This window comes from Tenrec ecaudatus, chromosome 14 (genome assembly GCF_050624435.1).
Source record: "Tenrec ecaudatus isolate mTenEca1 chromosome 14, mTenEca1.hap1, whole genome shotgun sequence".
In the NCBI taxonomy this organism is placed as follows: domain Eukaryota; kingdom Metazoa; phylum Chordata; class Mammalia; order Afrosoricida; family Tenrecidae; genus Tenrec; species Tenrec ecaudatus.
In genome coordinates this window covers 117,849,343-117,871,706 of record NC_134543.1, presented here as the reverse complement: position 1 = coordinate 117,871,706, position 22,364 = coordinate 117,849,343, and the positions used below count along the sequence as shown (strand labels likewise).

Sequence of the window (22,364 nt, the reverse complement as noted above, 5' to 3'; positions counted from 1 at the left end):
TATCCAAAGCATTCTTTCTTGAACCCGAATTACATTAGGCTATGTCTCAGTGTTTGACTGTTCTGTGTTGATATTTCCGAAGACCTAACGCGCCCCCTCTTTTTTTGCTTTCCTCTTAACCCAAGTAAATACTTGTCTGCATTCCACTCTATGGCTCCCCCCTCCATCTCTGTTACTCCTGCCCTTCATCACTATCAAGGAAGGAATGTTTCTTTTCCTATAAAGATCTATTCTTGACCAACATGCCCTTTTAAAATAAGCATTTTCTTCAATCATATTTCAAATATTTGTTCTGATTTTTATTTGAGGATTTAGGTAATTTTGTATGTTAGCTATCCTTTATCCATCTCCCCTAGATATAAATTTATCCCCATTCATTATAAATTGTATTTCTTTTCATTTGGTGTGTTTGCTTTCATACATCTACCCTCTGTATTCTTTTCTGAATTTTCAACATCTGTATCTAACTAATCTTCCCTGTGTTACTTTAAATGCTGGCTCCTCTTCAGCTATATTTTAAGTCACTTTTCCCATGAGAAATCTATCAGATCATGCTTTATTCCTTTTGTTGTCCTGTCATCTGATTCCAGAGTCTTGTAGCTCTGCTTGCTTTGTTCTCTTGTTTTATAGATAGATTGCTTCATTAACGTTCAATACCCATGGCAAAACATTGACCAACATTTTTCGTCTGCTATATTGGGAACACTTCTTTTCCTCTGTTTTAGCTCTTTTAAGTGTATCTTGGATTGTATATTATTAAATCTACATTTTAGATGAAAGAATTTTTCCTTGATCAGCTACCACATATTGGAAATGTGTCCAGGGATAGGAGTATTCTTCCTTACCCCAGTGTAAGGATTGATGACAGAAGATGGTTCACAAGAAGATTCACACTATACAGGCTTCCCCCAATCCTCTGCCTCGCCAACAAACTGTTAAACATTGTTTGTCCCATGAGCCCTTGTTCAGTGCTGCTACTTCTGCTACTCGGAATCAAGCTAGTTCATGGACATTCCATCAGTAGCCCACACACCTGCTCCCTGTAGGGCACATGAAGACTTGAACTTGGCATCTTGAGTACGCTCCTTATCTTGGAGTGGCGCCAGCTCTCTGAGGGCTTTGCCTTCATAAGCATCCCCCCCCTCTACTTCCTCCTCCGTCTTGCTGATCTTCACTACTTCTACCTATTTGTGGCTTGGGTTTCAGATATATCCTAGCTTGCATTTCTATTTCTCATTCTTCTGATAGCTTTTGGGTGATTTCCTAGAGAAAGAGGAAATGCTAATTTCACTTCACCATTTTCAAACTGGAAACACACATCTATTGCCTCTTCCATAGTTTTGGCTAAGCACTTCTCACATGTGTTGTTTGCACAAACCTCCAAGTTAAAGAACTCCTTTAGGGAATGTTGTAGGAGCCCTGGTGGTGTAGTGGGTTATGCATTGGACTGCTAACCACAGGCCAGTAGTTCTAATCCACCAGTCTCTCAGTGGAGAAAGGTGAGGCTTCTGCTTGGTAACAGATACAGTCTTGGAAACCCACAGGGGGGCAGTTCTACCCTGTCCCATTGGGTTGCTGTACATCAGAATCGATCCCATAGCAGAGAATTTGTTCGGTTGTTGTTTTTAGGGGAATGTTGTGGGGGGTTCAATCCTAGAAGAACCAGCTGATAATTATAATCAAGCAGATTATGACCAGAGGACACAACAGGAAGGAGGCCTGAACTGGTATTTTCCTAACTGTGTATGTTGTCTACAACATCATCCTATCTTGAATATAGGATCAGAACTATCCATTTATTTTCTATCGCCCAAATTTCCCCACAAGTTTCAGGTGTTCCTGATTGATATTAAGGTTATGATCCAAGAACTCCTCTTTGTTCAGCTAAACACATTATGAAGATTTTATCAATATTTCATGGCAATGAGCCTTACACAGGACCCTCTCCATTATGGAAAGGGAGATTTATGCTAACTATTTGGAATTTCACTAGTACCATTTAATCTTATGTGTTGCCATGGCCTCTTTTAAAATGCTTACATTTCTTTGAAAGTTGTCATTTACATCTTTGTATAGCTCACATCTTTTAAAAGTACTATATTTTAGAGCAGAGATACTGGAAAGGGAAACAAAGTAAACAAAAATTAAGTAAAATCCAAGATAAACATTATCTACTAAACAATTAGATGGAGGTGGATTTATACTAATCAAATGGCAACTCACATTATTAGATGGAAGCATATTCATAGGCAAACCACGCCTAAAGTTTAGTAGACAAGCACTTCCTAATGAGAAAGTGGTAACACAAAAACAAAAACACAAAACACAAAGTGCAGGTATACCAGCTTTCCTTCCTTATTTTAAGTAATTTTGAAGCCCTGCATTTCGCACTAAGTTCAGTTGATTGCACTGTTTTTTTCTAGAGCATACCTCTGCTCTGTGGGCACTGAGTTACTATTCTATTTATATCTATGAAGCAATACTGGTCACCCTGACGAGTTTAAGGATAATTACAAAGGGTACACCTTGTGATTTTCATGATCTTAAGTGCTTCTGTTATATGAAGAGCGGTGTGAGAATTGAACTTGAACTTCTTGGTAGAAGGCTAATGTGGAGAGATGCTGCTCAAATTCAGAATTATTCATTCATTGCATTTTTATAAATGGGTTTTTACAAAAATAGGTGACAGAGAAATGTTTCAATTTGATCTGAGCCCAGCAAGTATTGTAATGAAAAATAAAAAATACACTCTGAATTGGAAACTATTTCTTGACAGAGATGCCATTTTGATTGACATCTTCATCATATGGTATAACTAGCCATACATTATGTATAAAATTTAGGATCATTTTCCAGTGCCAACAAGAACTCATTGTTACTCCTTCTCAAAAGTACTCTTAATCCTTTGGCTTATGCAACTGGTATGGTGCTGCCAAGACAGTCATTTCAATTTCTTACCCCATAAACATACGCTGGCAGGCACAAACGCTTCCAATAGAGAGATCTTAAAAGGCATTATTTTATTAGCTGTGGCTATTGAAATTATTAGGACTCATGACCAGATAGAATATTGTGTTCTGATAACTCAGATATCCAGTGGTCTTTTGCCTAACTGAAAATGTATCCAGAATTCAATACTTCTTTTCTTCTTGCCTGACTTTTAGTGACTTCACATTTTAGTACTGAGCTAGAAAATGGAAGTGATAATGGCCCAAAGTAGAAAGAGCTTAAATGGTCAGAAATTAATCAATGAATGAAAAAAATGTGCTGATTTCATGGGTTATGCCCTGGGTTGCTACCTGCAAGGTCAGTAGTTCAAAATCACCATCCACTCCTTGGGAGAAAGATGAGACATTCTACATCCATCAAGAAGTACAGTTTGAAGGGTCACTATGAGTTGACCTTGACTCAATGGCAACGAGGTTTTTGTTTTTTAAAATAACCATATAATGGAATATTATTCAGCAATCACTGACACATGCTGCAACATTGATTAATTTTGGAAAGAGTATGCTAAGTGGAATAAAGCTAGTCATTATTTAATATTATTTCATTCATATAAATATACACAATAAGCAAACTATGAAAATAGTGTATTGGTGCTTGCGTAGGGCTGGACAGGGGAAGGGAGCAGGGTGGGAGTGATGCATGAGTCAGGGTTTCTTCTAGGAGTGGTGGAATGTTTCAAATTGTTTGTAGTGAGGGCTGCACACATGAAAATGTCCTTAAATTGTTGACTTTACACTTTAAATGGGTGAATAACATAGTATATGAATGCTATCTCATTATAGCCAGTAAATATGAAAAAGGAAAAGATTCTATGTCAGTTGAATATTTTAGATAACAGTCTTTACAGGGGAAAAAAACTAGTGGCATTTTAAATTCAAATATTTTTGCTGTTCTGTTTCCCTGTTCCTATGAACAATGGGAAACTGACATTACAATAGGAATTGCCACCAGTAGTAAAGATGTCTTATCAGGCAAAAGGTTTTGCTATTTATGCTTGGGTTAGTGTTTCCTGTGGGAGGAAAATGTGGCAGTCTGCTTCCGTAAAGATTTTACCACCATGGAAACACTATGGGGCAGGTCTACTCTGTCCTATAGGAGCTTTGTGAGTTGGAATTTGACTCAGTGGTTATGGTTTTAGTTTGGGTTTTGGTGTAGTATTTCCCACTGTTTTAGCTATCTAGTATTGCCATAACAGAAATGTCACAAGTGGAAGGCTTAGCAAAAAATATGTATATTCTCTCACAGTTTAAGAAGCTATCCAGAGTTCTGGTTCCCTGGGTAAGGTTCTTGTCTCCTTTGAATATCCATGGGTCTGGCATTCCTTGGTGATCTCCGTGTGTCGTGGCATCAGTCTTCCCCTGGTTCTAGGAGGTTCACAGCCTCAGAATCCTGGGTCCAAAGAACCACTCAGCTCCCAGCCCTTCTTTCTTGATGGTAGTGGGTCCTTCTGGCTTTGTTTGTCTTTCTCTCCTTTTATACCTTGCAAGGTGTTGTGAGCCACACCTCACGGCTGTGAAGGGATCAAGGGTCCTATATTCCACCTTTCATCTTGTACCAAAGATTGGCTTCTAATATCAGATTACATCATAAGGGATCATTGAATAACTGCCACATTACATAACTGCCAAGTCAGAATATCATGGCCCAGCCAAGCTGACACAAATTTTGGGGGTGCATAATTCAATCCATGACACCCACTAATGAAGGAAAGTAATTCCAATTTTTTTCATGGCAACTTAACTATAAATTAAAAGAACAGGCCAACTCTTGAGCAGAGAGAATCTAATAATATTACAAGTACCATGTTTGATATTTTGGAGTTTCATTTCTTAAAGAAAAAAGTTAAAGCATGCCTTTTAATATAATTTTAAGCTCATAAATTGAATAAATAAAACAAAAACCGCCTTGTCCTTATCATTTTGCATTACCTCTACAAACTAGCCTTTGTCTAGAATGGTTGCTTCAATTGGAGAATGAAGATTTTAATTTTTTTAGGTTTTTAAATAAAGAATATTTTAAAAGCACACTTACAAAACATACTGAGAAAATGTATTTTATCTTGAAGCAAGCAAATATGAGTTATCTGCAGAACATAATAGATTGTTACACTTATTAATACAATCCAGTAAAATGCAAGTTGAACAATAATGTTTATGAGGGAAGTTTATGTAAGATCTAAGTCCTCACACTTGAAACATAAAAACAATGCTGTTCCTATCTTCCCAAAACTTCTCTGGAAAGAAATTGTTGAACAAAACGCAAAATTATCATTCTTTAAATCAGTAGGTTTACAAGTCTGATAGAGACTGGTTGAATTCCCAAGACAATGGACCTTAGACACCCTCATTCCTGGAACCGAATTCACCCCTTGCCTCAACTTTCAGCCAAACAAAAGACTCTAAAAACAACACCAGCAAAGTATGAACTCCTTAGAATAATCAAAGAGATGAAAGAGGCCATTAGGTCAGAGAGGCAGCATTGACCCAGGACAAAGTTCAGAGGACAGGACACAATGCCCACTAAAGAAGGACAAAGGTAAACACCAGGAGGAAGTAGGAAGAGGAGCGTAACACTGTGGGGATGGTGAAACAAAATGCGTAGGAATTGTTGAATGGAAAATCAGTTTGCTCTGTAAACATTCACTCAAACCACAATATAAAGGTTGAAAAACAAAGCAAGAAAAAGAAACTTTTGTGCCATTCGATGTGATAACCATTTTTCTACACAACTTTTGATGAGTTGGTAATGAATTTCTACATTAAAAGCATTTTATCTTAATTATTACTCAAGCCACAACCTACACTTGATCTGGGAAATACATATGCGAAAGATCATTATTAACTAGGCGTCTTAACAGAGTATCTATTATTAACTAACAAACAGTTGTCATCTATTCTACAATGTCAACTGCAGAAGGGAGAGAAGACAAATTAATATGAATGAAGGCTATTTGCCATGTTGTTAGCTAAGGCCGATCACATGATTTAATGTTACCAAACTCACTCCAGTCTGGCACTCCTTGTTCTCAATAGATTAGCAAATTAAAATTCAAAAAGGTCAACCCTCTCCCAGGCTACATAGCTAATAAATAAGAAAGTCTTTCATTTCCCTAGAGATTGTCTCTGTCTTCAGTCATCTTAAACACAGAAAAATAACAGTTCTCTGAGCCTTTGTACCTGGTGATCACATTCCACTTTCTCAAGTTCTCGCAGGTAAGCTTCAACTCCCACTTTTCAGCCTACCTGGTTTCCCAACTGACTGGTAAAATCTGGGGTGTTCTGCTTCCCTACTGCAGCTGTCCTGGAAATGGCCCAGGGACCTGGCTGTCTGGTGTGAATATGGAGTCTGTTTTTTAACCTGAAGCAAAGTCTTTGTGAAGTTCACTGGCATTTTTTGAATCAGTAGTAATGTCTGAATTTGGCTGTATTTCCATTGCTTGGTTTTAAGTCATGTATAATGAAGTACACATGCATTCGTAGAAGTCCACACAAGTCACTACATGTCACCAAAGGTGCAATAAAACTTAGTGATGAATTTAGACACAGAACCTCATGAATCAAGGATGGGCATTCGCCTTTTGTTTGGAGATACTGGTGCACTTTTCTGAGACTGAGAAATCCGAGGGAGATGTTGTGAAGGAGTGGGGGGTTGGGGTGGGTAGGCAGAGAAATGTTCTGTTTTGAAATTCAAGTTCTTTCATATCCCATATCTAATCTCTGAACAATCCTCTATTTTACCTCCAAAATTTGTGCTGATTCTAAAACGTTTCACTAATCCACCACCACCCTTCATCAGTCTAAGCTCAACCAGGAAAACAAAAATCATTTTAAAATAAAGGTATTTAGTGAGGTGTCAACTAAGTCCACATGGGAGAGGCACACCAGCCTGTGTGATCCAAGAATTGTAAATATTAAAACCAAATCAGAAGGAGGGAATGGTATCAGAGCTTAAATTGTGAACACCTAGTTTGTAGATGAACTATAGATGACTATGGTGGAAGCCCAAAATCCATTTGCAGGATCCACAAATAGATGAAGCCTCTGATGAATTCCCTCTGACCATAGTTGAGGGATGTGAATAACCTTGTTATCAGACAGGGAGTCTTGTAGAGATGATAAAAGTAGATACAGACAGGTTAAAATATAACCATTAGGTAGTTAGATAATTTAATGTCAAGTTGAAGATGTATAAGAGTATAGGGGTGGAATCCAATCTACCAGTGAGGTCGCAGTCTGATGCCGTGTGGATTCTTGGGGATGTGACCTTTTATGAGGAGCACCCCTCTCTGCCACTGACCCTAGGAGCTGCCAGAGACCTGCCATGTTTCCACCCACCTTGCATCCACCTGACTCTGTACCCACCTGCCTGTGATCTTCCTGCATTCTATGAGGGGGTACTCCTCCCCGCCAAAACATGATTTTTTTTCAAAGCTCTGTATTTAATTTTTTGTTGTTGTTGTTTAACAAAGCAACCTTATCACCTTCAAAGTTCTCTCCATGACACTTAACACATTTGTCAAATCTGTGATTCCATTCGTGGAAACATTTTTCAAACTCATCTGTTTGGATGTCTGACAGCACCTCCCTCATTTTTTTCTTCACATCTTCTACATAGTCAAATAGCTGTCCTTTCATGTCCCTCTTCATTCGCAAAACCTAAAAGAAGTCACATGGAGAGGTGAGTAAGGTGCATGGGGCAAGAGAGGCATGTGCATTTTTGTGGTGGAAAAACTAGTCCCCCATGTGCCACAGATCAGGCTTTTGCCGCACACTGTATGCAATCTTTTCAGAACTGCTAAATAGAGAGCTTGGTTAACAGTCTGCCTGGTGGAACTCCAAATGCACTATGGGTTGCCATTTTTATCTGTTCGGGAAGCGGATGGACGTCCAGAATGAGGTTTGTCATCAATCAACATTTCACCTATTTTGAAACCGTTCTGTGATAGGTAGGTTTGTTGTGCCAACATGGCCAATGAACACATGTGAGATTAGTTGAAGAGCAGAGAGATAAATATCTCAGCGAGCCTCGCCTCTTCTTCTTGCTTTTTGATCATCAGACCAGTGTGCAGCTGCCTTGCTGTTTCTGTGGCTCCATTTGCAAGCTACACTACCTGTGGGACACCTAACCCATGGACTTTGTCACTGTAACTTGAGGTTCCTTCAAGAACTACCTGCTTCACCATGCTACTGGAAGGTACATCTCTTGAGCTGAGGACTGTTGGACCCTGTCATCTGGCTGATTTTTGGTGACCTGCCTTGCTATTTGCTGCCTGTGGCCAGATAGCCTGAATTGCTCCATGGAGGACTACCCGGCGGCCCTCAAGACTTGAAGGACTGCCAGTGTACTAGCTGTCTCACAGAAGTGAGTGGCACTGAGCCATTTGTACTGCCTTATAGAATAATTAACTGTTTATTTCTTATGTTATCTATTTATCTAAATATATATAAAATTATTAGTGCCCTTTTTTCTCTCTCTAGAGAACCCTGTCTAACACACTTGGTACCCGGAGTGTTTCTAGAGAAATAAAGTCATAAATATGGGCTTCTTAAATTGGCTCTCCAGCCTGATTACTCTTAACAGCACTAATAATGCTATTTCTACAAAGGCATGGGTAAATCTGCCACTCTTACTAATCCATGGTGTGAAATAGCAAACTAATATCTACAGTAGCACCATCAATAGATGAAGTGCTGGTTAAAGGAGAGGCTCTGGGTGATTGTATATTTGATATTTTCCAGCAGTTTTGTCAGGATGGCAAGTATAGGGAAGCTGGTTGGCTGGTCCTCCTTACAATGGAAAGTGTGATTAAGGAGAGGATAGTCTCAAGGCCACAGAAGCGCGCCTCAGGAGCCAACTTTAAAACTTCTGCCTGTGCTACAAAGGAGAGCTTTCTCTCCTCTAGTAAAAGAGCTGACATTGCTGAGAACCATGTCCACAGTCTCATTATGCAGTGGCTGAATTACAACATCAGCTGAATTGCAGATCTAGAGCAGTGTCTGATACCAAAGTGAGGGTACTGATAGGAAAAAGTTGGGACCCTGAAAAATGGGATGGGAACATATGGATTGATGATCCAGGAGAGGAGGATATTGAGCCCCTAGAAACAATTGAGCCACCCAAGTCAATAGATCCACCCCTCCCAGCTGAAGATATTAATCCACTGTCAATAGAACAAGCCACACCTGAACAGATTAACCAAATTGCTCATGCTGAAATGCCAGGTGGGGTAGCATGTGTAACATTGCCTGAGGCAGATGCCTTACAAGATATTGCTGAGAGCACCCAGGAAACACCCTTACCACCCATTATTTACTCTGGACCTGTAACTAAAACTAAGGCTCAGAGAACTTCTAAAGGTGAGGGTGAGATGATTACCCAAGAAGAAGCGCGCTATACTCACAAAGATCTGCTCGGGTTTTCGAATACATACAAGCACAAGCCTGGGGAATATCCCTGGGAATTGTTACTAAGGGTGTGGAAAACTGGTGCATGAAATGTAATATTATACTAGTCTGAGTTTCTGGATATGGGACCCCTAAGCACAGGTTTTTCTTTCAATGTCTCAGAGAGGCTAAATGAGGATCTACTTCCTTATTTGGTTGGTTTGCTGAAGCATGGACTGCCAGATGGCCTAGATTAGACCAATTTGAGGTACCTGATCTACCTTGGTACACTGCAGAAGAATGCATCCAAAACCTTAGGGAAATTGGTATGTTGGGATGGATCTATCAGGATTTCCCATAGACCCCAAAAGAGGGTGTCCTAAGGACATACCCTTCACCACAACCCTAAGGAACATTTGTGAAGTGGGCCCCAGCATCTCTGAAGACTCCTGTAATTGCTATTTTATGTGCACCAGGATTAACAGTGGGAACTGCCCTAAGTGAACTCCAACATTTGCCCACAATGGGGCTAATTGGGCCCTGTGATGGTAGAAAGCAGGTGTCAGCACTGAATCAACAGAGACAGGGTGGGCGTGGTTATAATAGACAGCAAGTTTTCTGTAGTAATCAAAGCAACCTTTCTCCTGTGGACTTAATGGCAATGGCTACTTAGCCACAGTGTCCCTAGGAATTAGATGGGAAGCCTACTAACTATTTACGTGTTCGATACAGGCAGAATAATGCTAGATCAGGTGAATAGCAGAAGACAGTCATGATCAAAATCAATTCCCAGACCTGAGCCAGTTTACAGACCCACAACCCCTTGAATGAAGGGGAGGCCGGGTCCCTTTGAAGGAGGACCCTGCTACATCAGCAAAGGTCTATACTGTTAGTCTTTCTTCTAGCCTTCCCCAAAGGGACCTGCGGCCTTTCACAAGAGTGACTGTTCATTGGGGGAAAGGAAATAATCAAATTTTTCGGGGATTACTGGACACTGGCTCTGAACTGACACTAATTCCAGGAGACCCAAAGTGTTTCGAAGGCCCACCAGTCAGAGTGGGGGCTTATGGAGGTCAAGTTATCAATGGAGTTTTAGCTCAGGTATGCCTCACTGTGGGCCCACTGGGGTCCCGAACTCATCCTGTGGTTATTTCCATTCAGTTCCAGAATACATCATTGGAATAGACATATTTAGTAACTGGCAGAACCCCCATCGGATCCCTAAAATGTGGAATAAGGGTTATCATGGTAGGAAAGGCCAAGTGGACACCATTAGAACTGCCATTATCTAGGAAAATAGTAAACCAAAAGCGGTACCGCATTCCTGGAGGGATTGCAGAGATCAGTGCCACCATCAAAGACTTGAAAGATGCAGGGGTGGTGATTCCTACTACATCCCCATTTAATTCACCAATTTGGCCTGTAAAGAAGAGAGATGGATCTTGGAAAATGACAGTGGATTATCGTAAACTTAAGCAGGTTGTGACTCCAATTGCAGCTGCCATTCCAGATGTGATTTCATTGCTTGAGCAAATTAATACTTCTCCTGGTATTTGATTTGCAGTTTTGATCTGGCCAATGCCTTCTTCTCAATACCAGTCTCAAAGGACCAGCAGAAGCAATTTGCCTTCATTTGGCAAGGACAACAATACACTTTCACAACTCTCCCCCAGGGGTACATGAACTCTTCCACCCTGTGGCATAATTTAGTCCGAAGGGACCTTGATGGCTGTTTATTCCACAAAATGTCACACTAGTCCACTATATTGATGACATTATGCTGCTTGGACCCACTAAGGAGGATGTATCAAAGACTCTAGATTCATTGGTACAACATCTGTGTACAAGAGGTTGGGAAATTAACCCTCCACCTCAGTAAAATTTCTAGGGGTCCATTGGTTTGGGGCATGTTGAGATATTCCTACTAAAGTGAAGAATAAGCAATTGCATCTGCACCCCCACCACCCCCCGCCACCACCCACCCAACAACTAAACAGGAGGCACAATGCCTAGTGGGCCTCTTCGGATTTTGGAGGTAACATATCCCTCACTTGAGTATTCTACTTCAACCTATTTATCACATGACATGAAAAGCCTCCAATTTTGAGAGGGGCCCAGATGAGAAAAGGCTCTTCAGCAAGTTCAAGCTGCCGTGCAAGCTGCTTGGCCACTGGGACCATATGATCCAGCTGACCCGATGGTGTTAGAGGTGTCAGTTGTAGAAAAAGATGCAGTGTGGAGTCTTTGGCAGACTATTATTGGTGAATCACAGCAAAGACCATTGGGATTTTGGTGTAAAGTCCTGCCATCCTCTGCAGACAACCACTCCCCCTTTGAAAAACAGCTGTTGGCCTGTTACTGGGCCTTGGTGGAGACTGAACACCTCACCATGGGCCCCCAAGTCACCATGAGGTCTGAACTACCCATCATGAACTGAGTATCGTCTGACCCACAGAGTCATAAAGTTGGACATGTGCAGCAACACTCCATTGCTAAATGAAAGTGGTATATACGAGATCAGGCCAAAGCAGGACCTAAAGGGACAAGTAAGCTGTATGAATTGACCCAAATACCCACAGTCTCCACTCCTGTCACAGTACCTTCCTTCTCTCAGTATGCACCTATGGCCTCCTGGGGAGTTCCTTACCATACTTTAACTGAAGACCCAAAAAGTCATGCTTGGTTTACGGATGGCTCTGCACGATATGCAGGTGCCACTCGTAAGTGGACAGCAGCAGCACTACAGCCCCTTTCTGGGATCTCCCTAAAGGACAGTGGTGAAGGGGAATCCTCCCAATGGGCAGAACTTCAAGCAGTGCACCTGGCTACTCAGTTTTCATATAAGGAAAAATGGCCAGATGTGAGATTATATACTGTGGCTGTGGCTAATGGTTTGGCTGGATGGTTATGGAGTTGGAAGGACCATGATTGGAACATTGGTGACAAGGAGATGTGGGGAAGTGGTATGTGGATGGACCTCTCTGAATGGTACAAGAAAGTAAAGGTAATCGTGTCTCATGTGAACGTTCACCAAAGGATTACCTCTAAAGAGGAGGATTTTTTAATAAGTGAATAAGATGACACGCACTGTGGAAACTGGTCCTCCTCTTTCCTCTGCCACTCCTGTTATCACCCAATGGGCACATAAACAAAGTGGACATGGTGGCAGGGATGGAGGTTATGCATGGGCACAGCAACAAGGACTTCCACTCACCAAGGCTGACTCGGCCACTGCCACTGTTGAGTACCCCATCTGCCAGCAGCAGAAACCAACACTGAGTCCAAGATATGGGACCATTCCTCAGGGAGATCAACTGGTAACTTGGTGGTAGGTTGATTACATAGGACCTCTTCTGTCATGGAGGGGCAGTGATTTGTTCTTACTGGAATAGACACCTACTCTGGATATGGGTTTGCCTCCCCTGCACACGATGCTTCTGACAAAACTACTATTTGTGGACTTAGAGAATGCCTCATCCACCAGCGTGACATCCCACATACCATTACTTAAGATCAAGGAACTCACTGCACAGCAAATGTGACACGGCAATGGGTCCATGCCCATGGAATCCACTGGTCATATCATGTTCCTCATCATCCTGAAGCTGCTGGCTTGATAGAACAATGGAATGGGCTCCTAAAGACACAATTACACCACCAACTAGGTGGCAACTTGCGGGACTGGGAAAATCTTCTCCAGGAAACTATGTATTCTCTAAACCAGTGGCCAATATATGGTGCCATGTCTCCAATAGCCAGATTCATGGGTCCAGGAACCAAGGGCTGGAAGCTGGAGTGGCGCCACTCACTATTACTCCTAGTGATCCACTTGCAGCATTTTTGCTTCCTGTCCCAGCAACCCTGTGTGCTTCAGGCCTGGGGAGTCGTGGTCCCAAAGGAAGGAACTCTCCCACCTGGAAACAACACAGATTCCACTGAACTGTCCGTTGAGAATGCCCCCTGGTCACATTGGGATTCTCATGCCTTTGGATCAACAGGTCAGGAAGGATGTCACTGTACTGAGTGGTGTGATTGATCCTGATTACCAAGGAGAAATTGGACTGGTGTTACATAATGGAGGTAAAGAATAATATATCTGGGATCTCGGATATCCCATAGGCTGACTCTTAGTGCTACCATATGCTGTGATTAAAGTAAATGGTAAGGTAGAGCAACCCAATCCTGACAGGACATCTAATGACCCAGACCCCACAGGAACGAAGGTCTGGGTCACCCCACCAGGCCAAAAACCACAGCCAGCTGAGGTGCTTGCCAAGGACAAAGGTCATACAGAATGGATAGTAAAGAAGGTAGTTCTACTTATCAGTTACGACCACGTGACCAATTGCAAAAGCAAGGTTTGTGATTGTTAGTGTATTTCCTTTATATGTGCTTACTGAATATCTTTACTTGGTTCATGTATGATATATCAGATACAATTGGAATCAGTTTGCTTTCATTTATATGTATGATAGATGTTTGATGTGAAATATAAGTGTGATTTCATTAATGTCTGGAAAGTGTATATGGCTAAAGAATTGTGTGTACAGGTGCCAAGTTGGCAAGGGGTAGAATGTGATAGGTAGATTTGTTGTGCCAACATTGCCAATGAACACATGTGAGATTATTTGAAGGGCAGAGAGACAAATGGCTCAGCGAGCCTTGCTTCCTCTTCTTGCTCACTGATCATCAGACCATTGTGGGGCTGCCTTGCTGGCTCTGTGCCTCCATTTGCAAGCTACACTACCTGTGGGATGCCTAACCCATCCTGCTTCGCCATGCTACTGGAAGGTACATCTCTTGAGCTGGGGACTGTCGGACTGTCATCTGGCTGACTGTTGGTGACCTGCTTGCTGTTTGCTGCCTGTTGCCTAATAGCCTGAATTGCTCCACGAGGACTACCCAGAGGACCTCAAGACTTGACGGACTGCCAGTGTATTAGCTGTCTCATGGAAGTGAGTTGCACTGAGCCATTTGTACTGCCTTATAGAATAATTAACTATTTATTATTTATTAACTGTATAGATATAATTATTAGCATCCTGGTTTTGTTTCTCTAGAGAACCCTGTGTAACACGCACTCGTACACGTGTCTTTCCCAAAGCACTGTCCTTGTAAGCTGTGTTCAACATCAAAACAGTTTCTGCGGCATTTCACACACACCCCACCACCCGAGCAGGAAATAAAATTTCACAGCCACATGCTGTTCTTTTAAATCAGTCATCACAAAAAATGAGGTTTGAGCAAAACTGCTTTTATGAAAACATTGACTGTGACCAAAGAGAATCTTCCCAGGCGGTGTCATTGGGTGCACTAACTCAGAGCAAGTTGCTAGATGCTCACCTAGTGGGGAAAATGCATATTAAAAAAGCTCCGCCCAGGAGATCTTTTTCCAGGCTTTTTTTTCTTTTTGAGTATCCACTCCTACATCTAAAAGACTGGAAAGCAGAGACTTCGATACTTGTATGCTTATTGCAGCACTATTCCCAACAGCCAAAATACCCATCAGCAGATGAATGGGTAAATAAATTCATCCAGTAAAAGAAATGAAGCCTTGTTACAGTGTCCTTGCTACACTATGAATGGAGCTAGAAGACAGCTGAGTGAAGTAGCTCAATCACAAAAGAATAAATATTGTATAAGCTCATTTATATAAAAAGACAAGAACATGCAAACATACAGGTTTTAAACCATTGCCAAAGGCAGGAGGGAGATGGACAGTGTAGGGTATTCCTTATGGAGAACTGAATCTTGGTTTATGGTGATGGAAAAATTGCATTAGTCAAGAGTAGAGGTGCACAGATATTTAATGTAATTACTGTCAATAAGTTGTACACCTATAAAAAAGTTTAATTGTCAAAAATACATGATAGATATATTGACAACAATGAGCAAAATAAATAATTGAATTCTGAGGCTGCGTGTGTACAATCCAACACTCCGTGGGATTTGGTTCCTTGGCATGGCGATTGAGGGTAGTTGCTACATGAGATGTCTTCACTAGTGAGACTAAAACAAATTCAGTGATTCCTCAAAGTCATGCCTCCTAATTCAGTGCATAGGACTAGGGGTTTTATAAGCTTGCAAACAGCCATCCAAGGCACAACGATTGGTTTTTATTCATCTGAAGCAACAAAGTTTTTGAAAAGAGAGTCAAGAATAGGAGGAGGAAATGGAATGTGTAAACTTTCTCCTTTGCCATGAGACTAGAAAACTGGATGGTGTCTGGTTATGATAACTGAGTGCTTTGATAAAAATTCTATAGACATATCTTGGTCAAAAATGGAGAGATGCAGAACAGAATTTCAAATTCTCATGGATTTTCTGAAATCATGGAGGCTGGGTAAACCTCTGAGATAATCTTTAAACCTTAAATCAACAATATCCCCTGAAAGTTTGTCTACCTTGAGATGTGTGCTCTTTTAAGATCTACCTATCTATCAGTGGGGGAAAGATAAGGCTGCCTTCTCTCGTCAACATTTACAATCTGGAACCCAAAGGGGGTTCTACTCTGTCCTGAAGGGTCGCTATTAATCGGAATCTACTTGAGGGAAGAGAGTACATGGGAATCAAACTGAAAACAACAATTTAAAAGAGTACATAGATAGGAAACTTGAGGTGGCAGGGAGTTTATGTTAATAGGTTACAAACAACTCAGAAAGACGGGTGAGAATGTTATCAATGTCATATAGTATTACTATTTTATATATTTATAAATGATCTACATAAACCTTTCTCCATAGAAAATAAATGTCCAATAAGCTCATGAAAAAGCATTCAAAGTCATGAATTCATAATAACCAAAACATGAAAACAATTCAAATGTCATAAGTTGATGACTATGGATTAAGAAAATGTGGCCTATACACAATGGTATAGTGTACTGACAGATGTTACACTATGAATGAATCTCGAAAATGTTCTAGGTGAAAGAAACCAATCACAAAAGGACTATACATAGTTTGATTCTATTATTCAATTCATCTGGAATGTCCAGAATAAGCAAACTATACAGACAGAAAGTGGATAGTTGTTGCCGGGGCTCTTAGGATTGGGGCGACATGGGATGAAGGGTAGCTGCTAACTGGTAGAAAGGACTTTGTGGTGATAAGACATCCTAAAGTTGATTGTAGTATGGCTTTTCAACTCTGAATATACTAAAAACATATGAACTGTACCCTTTAAATGAATGAATTATGTGTCATATGGATTAAATCTCAAATAAAGCTGTTACCAGAAACAACGATAGGACAAGAACTTAGGAATAATGGGTGATTTTTAATTAATTTTTTTTAGATAAGTTACTACCTGGGCTAGTTTATGTGAAGGTTGAATTGCATATTACGAGGATGAGGAAAGGGGAGAAAAGGTGGTCTCTAAACATTTGGTTATAATTGTCTTTCCTCTTTATTTTAGCTTTTTTCTTTTTCCTATTTTTGTCCCTTCACTTGGTACACTACCTAGAATAGAAAATCAATGCTTACAATAATTATAAAATGTATTGATTTATCTAACAAATATTTCCTATTGCTTAGGATATGCCAAAACACTGCAAACGTGTGGAGAACATTTGGACATGCATAAATGAACCAGGCAGAATGCCTGCTATCAGAGAACGTACATTATAGTTTTGGGGAGCGAAAGGAAACAAGTGCCCAAATTAACAAATCATATAATTTCTTACAGTGATGAGTGCTATTTTGAATATGAAACAGGCTGGGGAACAGGAAGAGGTTGACAGAGGAGAAAACTTCGTTGATGAGGTGACATTTGCACATAGATCTGAACAATGTGAAATTTTGAAGGGAGAGAATAACCGGCAGAGCATGCAGAACTACAAAGTCTCTTGAGAGGACGTTTAGTCCATTAGAGGAGTGGTTCTCCATCGTGAGTTTGCATCAGAATTAGCTGGAGGACAGATTTACAGCAGATTTCTGGCTCCACATCTAGAGGATCTGATTCAGCAGGTCTGGGGCTCAAACTGCGTTTCTCGGAAGTTCCTAGATGATGCTGATACTGATGGTATGGAGGCCACACTTTGAGACTCACTTTATTAGAGGAACAGCAGAGACATAAGGCTGGGGCAATTTAGAACCTTGAAGAATGGTAGGTAGAAGTGTGCAGAAGCCAGCTCGTACCTATTAACAGGAGCTGAACGTGTATGCCTCCTTCCTAGTCTTGCATTTAGCGATGCTACCTTAGTGGCCTGAAGTCCATCATGATAAAAGTATTCTGTGATGTATCACAGAAATTAGCAAACGCTGCACGTCAAGTTTTCCTTTCTCCCATCCTCAAAAGCACAGTGGTTACAAGTTGAGCTGAGATCAGTAAAACCCACAATTCAAAACCACCAGCTGCTCCACTACAGAAAGACAGGGCTTCCTACTCTCAGAAACAGTTACAGTCTCATAAACTTACAGGGGCAGTTCTACCCTGTCCTATAGGGTCACTATGGGTCAGGATCAATTAAAGAGAGAAAGAATGCTCAGTTCAAGGTGATTTCTCGGTCTTCCTTGCACCTGTGTGCTCAAAGTGCAAGAGGGTACCCCACCCCCAAAAAACAGAATTGCACTAGGCTGAGCAGGGCTTTTGCAATATGCATTTTCCCCTCTGGGTGAGCATCAAGCAATTCACTCTGAGTTAGTGCACCCACTGGCATCACCTTGAAAGGTTCTCTCTGGTCACAGTGAATATTTTCATAAAAGCCATTTTGTTCCAATCTCTCTTTTTTTTTTTTTTGGTAATGGCTGATTTAAGAGAACAGCATGTGGCTGAGAAATTTTGTTTCCTGCTTGGGAAAAATGCTGCAGAAACTGTTGTGGTGTTGAACACAGCTGACAAGGATAGCACTATGGGAAAAATTCAAGCGTACAAGTGTTTTTCTCATTTCAAAAAAAGGTGAAATGTTGATTGATGACAAACCTTGTTCTGGACATTGTCAACTTCCCTAACAGATGAAAATGTTGACTTGTAGTGCATTTGGAGTTTGTTCTACCAAGTCAGACTGCTGATCAAACTTTCTATTTAGAGGTTCTTAAAAGATTGCATAACAGTGTGTGACCAAAAAAGGCCTGTTTTTTGGCAGACAGGGGACTGGTTTTGCCACCACAAAAATGCACCTGCTCGCTCAGCCATCTCAGTGCACCAATTTTTTGGCAAAAAAAAAAAAGAGAGAGAGAGCATGCCACTCTTGCCCCACACAACTTACTCACCTGACCTATCTCCAGATGACTTCTTTTTCGTCTTTGCGAATGAAGAGGGACATGAAAGGACAGTGACTTGACTATGTAGAAGAGGTGAAGGAAAAAAAAAACACGACAGAGGTGTCATCACCCATCCAAACAGACAAGTTTGAAAAATCTTTCCAAGAACAGAATCACAGAGTTGACAAATGTACTATGTGTGATGGAGAGTACTTTGAAGGTGATAAGGTCGTTTGTAAAAAAAATTTAAATACATCCCTTTGAAAAAAAACATTCCAGTTGCTTTTTGGGTATCCGCTCGTGTACATGTATACATAGGAGTGGAATTGCTGGGTCGTAGGGTTCTTCTATTTTTAGTGTTCTGAGGAAACGCCATAATGTTTTCACATGGTTATCTTATTTTGCATTCTTACCAGCAACAGATAAGAGATCTGTTTTGCTTTGCATCTTCCCATCCAAGTGGGGGTGAAATGGTATTTCAGGGTGGTTTTGATTTACATCTCTATGATGACTAATGACACTGCGTATCTTGTCATGAGGGGCGAGCCACTTGAATGCCATCTCTGGTGAAATGTTTATTCAAAAAGTCCTGTCTACTTTTTGATTGGGTTTTTGTCTTGTTGTTGTTAAAATTTTTTAATTAATTTAATTATTCGATTCTTTTTTTTTTTTTTTTGCTATGTAATTCCTCATTCAATCTGGACCTGCCACAAAGACAAACAGAAAGCGCAGGGACTTTGTATTCTTTCACATTCTAATTATTCAATTCTTATATGATAGTTTATTGCCAAAGATAGTCTCCCAGTCAGTAGCTTGCCTCAGTCTATTTATAAATTTGTGTTATTTGTGTTTTCGTATTGAGCTATAAATGTACTCTCTATATTTCAGACAAATCCTTGTCAAAAATACAATTAGCAAATATTTTCTTCCATTCTGTTGACTGTTTTTTTCCTTCCTTATATTGCCCTATAAAGTACAAAAGCTTTAAAATATTAGTGATATCTAATTTATCTGTTTTGTTCATTTTCTGTTCTTTTGGTGTTGTTATATTGAATAAATCAAAGACAGAAAAATATTTATACCTTTTTTAAAAAGTTTCATAGCTTTAGCTCATACATTGACAGCTTTAATCTATATTGACTTGATTTTTATATGTGATTCGAGGTCAAGGTCTAACTTTTTTTGCATGTTGATATCCAGTTGTTCCAGGACCATCTATTAAAAAAGGTATTCTTTCTTCTATTGAATTGTCTTGGAAGCTTTCTTAGAAATTGATTTATCATAAATTTGAGGATTTATTTCTGCTCTCTAAATTTTATTTCATGGAGTTGCATGTCTGTCCTTATGCTGGTGTTATTATGTATTTGATATGTCATAGAATCTGTTTCACTCCACAAACATGTTTTATTCCAAAATGATTTTATGCATGTTTTCCATCCCACAACTAACAAAATATGGTAAATGTTACCATCTAAGGGGATGGGAGGATTGCAAATGATAGAAGGCATTGCTCACTGTTACAGATGAATAGAAATATCTTAATAAAAATAGGGGGAATTGAATGTTTTCAAGAAGAATAGCTGTAATCCTAAATTTATTATTACCTCTCCTGGACTCCAAATATGACAGCTACTGTTTTCTTAGATGAGAAAGAGGAAGTAATTCATAAGTGTGTTAGACAGGATTCTCTACAGAAACAAAACCAGGACATTTACAAATATATATATATATATATATATATAACAAAGAAATAAACAGCTAATTATTTCTATAGAGCAGTACAAATGGCTCAATGCAACTCACTGACATGAGACAGTCAATACACTGGCAGTCCTCCAACTTATGAGGGCTGTCAGGTGCAAGGCAAGGAAGCAGACAGCCAAGTCTTCTGTAGAGCAATTCAGGCAATCTGACCACAGGCAGCAAACAGCAGAGCAGGTCACCCACAGTGAGCCAGATGACAGGGTCCGACACTCCCCAGTTCAAGTGATGTATAAAATAGCAGTTTGGCGAAGCAGGTCTTGAAGGAACCTCAAATTATAGTTACACAGTCCACAGGTTGGGTGTCCCCTAGGTAGTGTAGCTCACAAGTTGAGGCAAAGAACCAGCCTAGGCAGTCGCATACTGGTCCGATCAAGAGCAAGAGACAAGAAAGGGGAGGTTTGACGAACCATTTTTCTCTTTGCCCTTCAATTAAACTGCCCTTCGATTAATCCCTCATGTGTTCATTGGCCAGGTTGGCCCAATAAACCTACTTATCATAATAAGCATAACAAAATTAAAATACTTGGAGACACTTGGTATTATTTGACAATACTAGTTACAGGCTTATAAGACCTAATGAGAATTTAGGTGTTTCGTTATCCCACTTTTATGAGGAACTAATTATTCATGGGAACTTGTGCTGACAGACTTTGCCAACACCTTTATACCCACCTCCCACCCCAATATTCCATGTCTGAGGTCAAAATCACATGAACAATGCATGTTGATGAAAGGAATTGCTTTCTCTTTTGTCAAGAGGTAAATGAGTAATTCTATCCTTTGTAAAAATAAAAATATTTAAATAGTCTCATGTGAAATAGCCTTGGACACCATCTTAAAGCAATTTTGTCTCAATAAAATCAAACATATACACTGAACAAAGAAAACTAAAGTTGATAGTACTCTAGAATCCAAATGGAGTTGTCCTCATTCTGGGGTGCACCATTTTTCAAGAATTGTAAAATGTACAGGGAACATTTTTCTTTTCAAGTAAATTTTCAGTTTCAAAAACCATGTGTTATTTACAGAAAATAGAATCCATGTATTTTTTATTCATTTACACTTAGCTCATTGAAAAATTCCTGTTAAACCACTTGGTAGTCAAGGATTTTTCAGCTTTCTAAATAAGTTTTCAAAAACCTTCTTAAAGATGGTGTTAAATAAATATGTACATGAATTTCTAAACCATGTTCATAATCTTTCTTTAGAGTTTTGTGCTTTTGAATTATAAAATGTGATTTTTCTTCTATCCAGAAAAAGATTAATGTGAGAAAACACACCATTTGTCAGTGAAAGAAAATCTAAATTTACAAATAAAAACTTTAAATATAATCAGATAATCAACAAATAATATGTTACAAATAAATGTCAGCTAAGCATCACACACATACAAATCATTAAAATTTATTTAACACTTCTTCCTTGCTGCTATGTACTGGGTTTAGCACTTTTTTGTATGTAGAATTTAAACCTAAACTTACTTGATGAGAAGAATATTTTCACAGATGAAAAAATTGAGGCCCAGACAAACCAAATAATCTTGCCAAAGCCATGTAGCTAGTAAGATGGAGCAAAAATAAAATAAACATTTGTAATGGCTCCTAAATGTGAACAAACAACAAAAAGCACTGCCTGAGTCAGTTCCAACTCACAGTGACTTTATAGACACAAGAGTTCCTTAGGGTTTTTGAGACGTAGGGTGCTTGTTATGGGAAACAAGCAACCTCAATGTTCTCCCTGTAGCAGTAGGTAGATTTGAACCTAAGACCTTGCCGTTAGCAGCCCAATGCTTATCTCACAGCATCACCAAGACTCTTTTAATTATTCCTACACTCCTGTGATTCCCACTAGACATCCTTGATTTGAAATCAAGAGATCTGGTCAGAATTTTTTTTCAAATGCTACTAATGTAAACATAAGCAAACCTTAGCTTCACTGACTATAAAAGAAGATAATAGCTACCTTATAGAGCTGTCCTGAGAAGAAATGAGGTCATGTACATATG

General features: G+C 39.9%; 1 pseudogene; it reads right to left on the bottom strand.

Annotated features, from left to right (window-relative positions):
- Positions 1-19,272: 19,272 nt before the first annotated feature.
- LOC142427100 (small nucleolar RNA SNORA31) lies at positions 19,273-19,374 on the bottom strand (annotated as a pseudogene).
- Between the last annotated feature and the right edge of the window lie 2,990 nt (positions 19,375-22,364).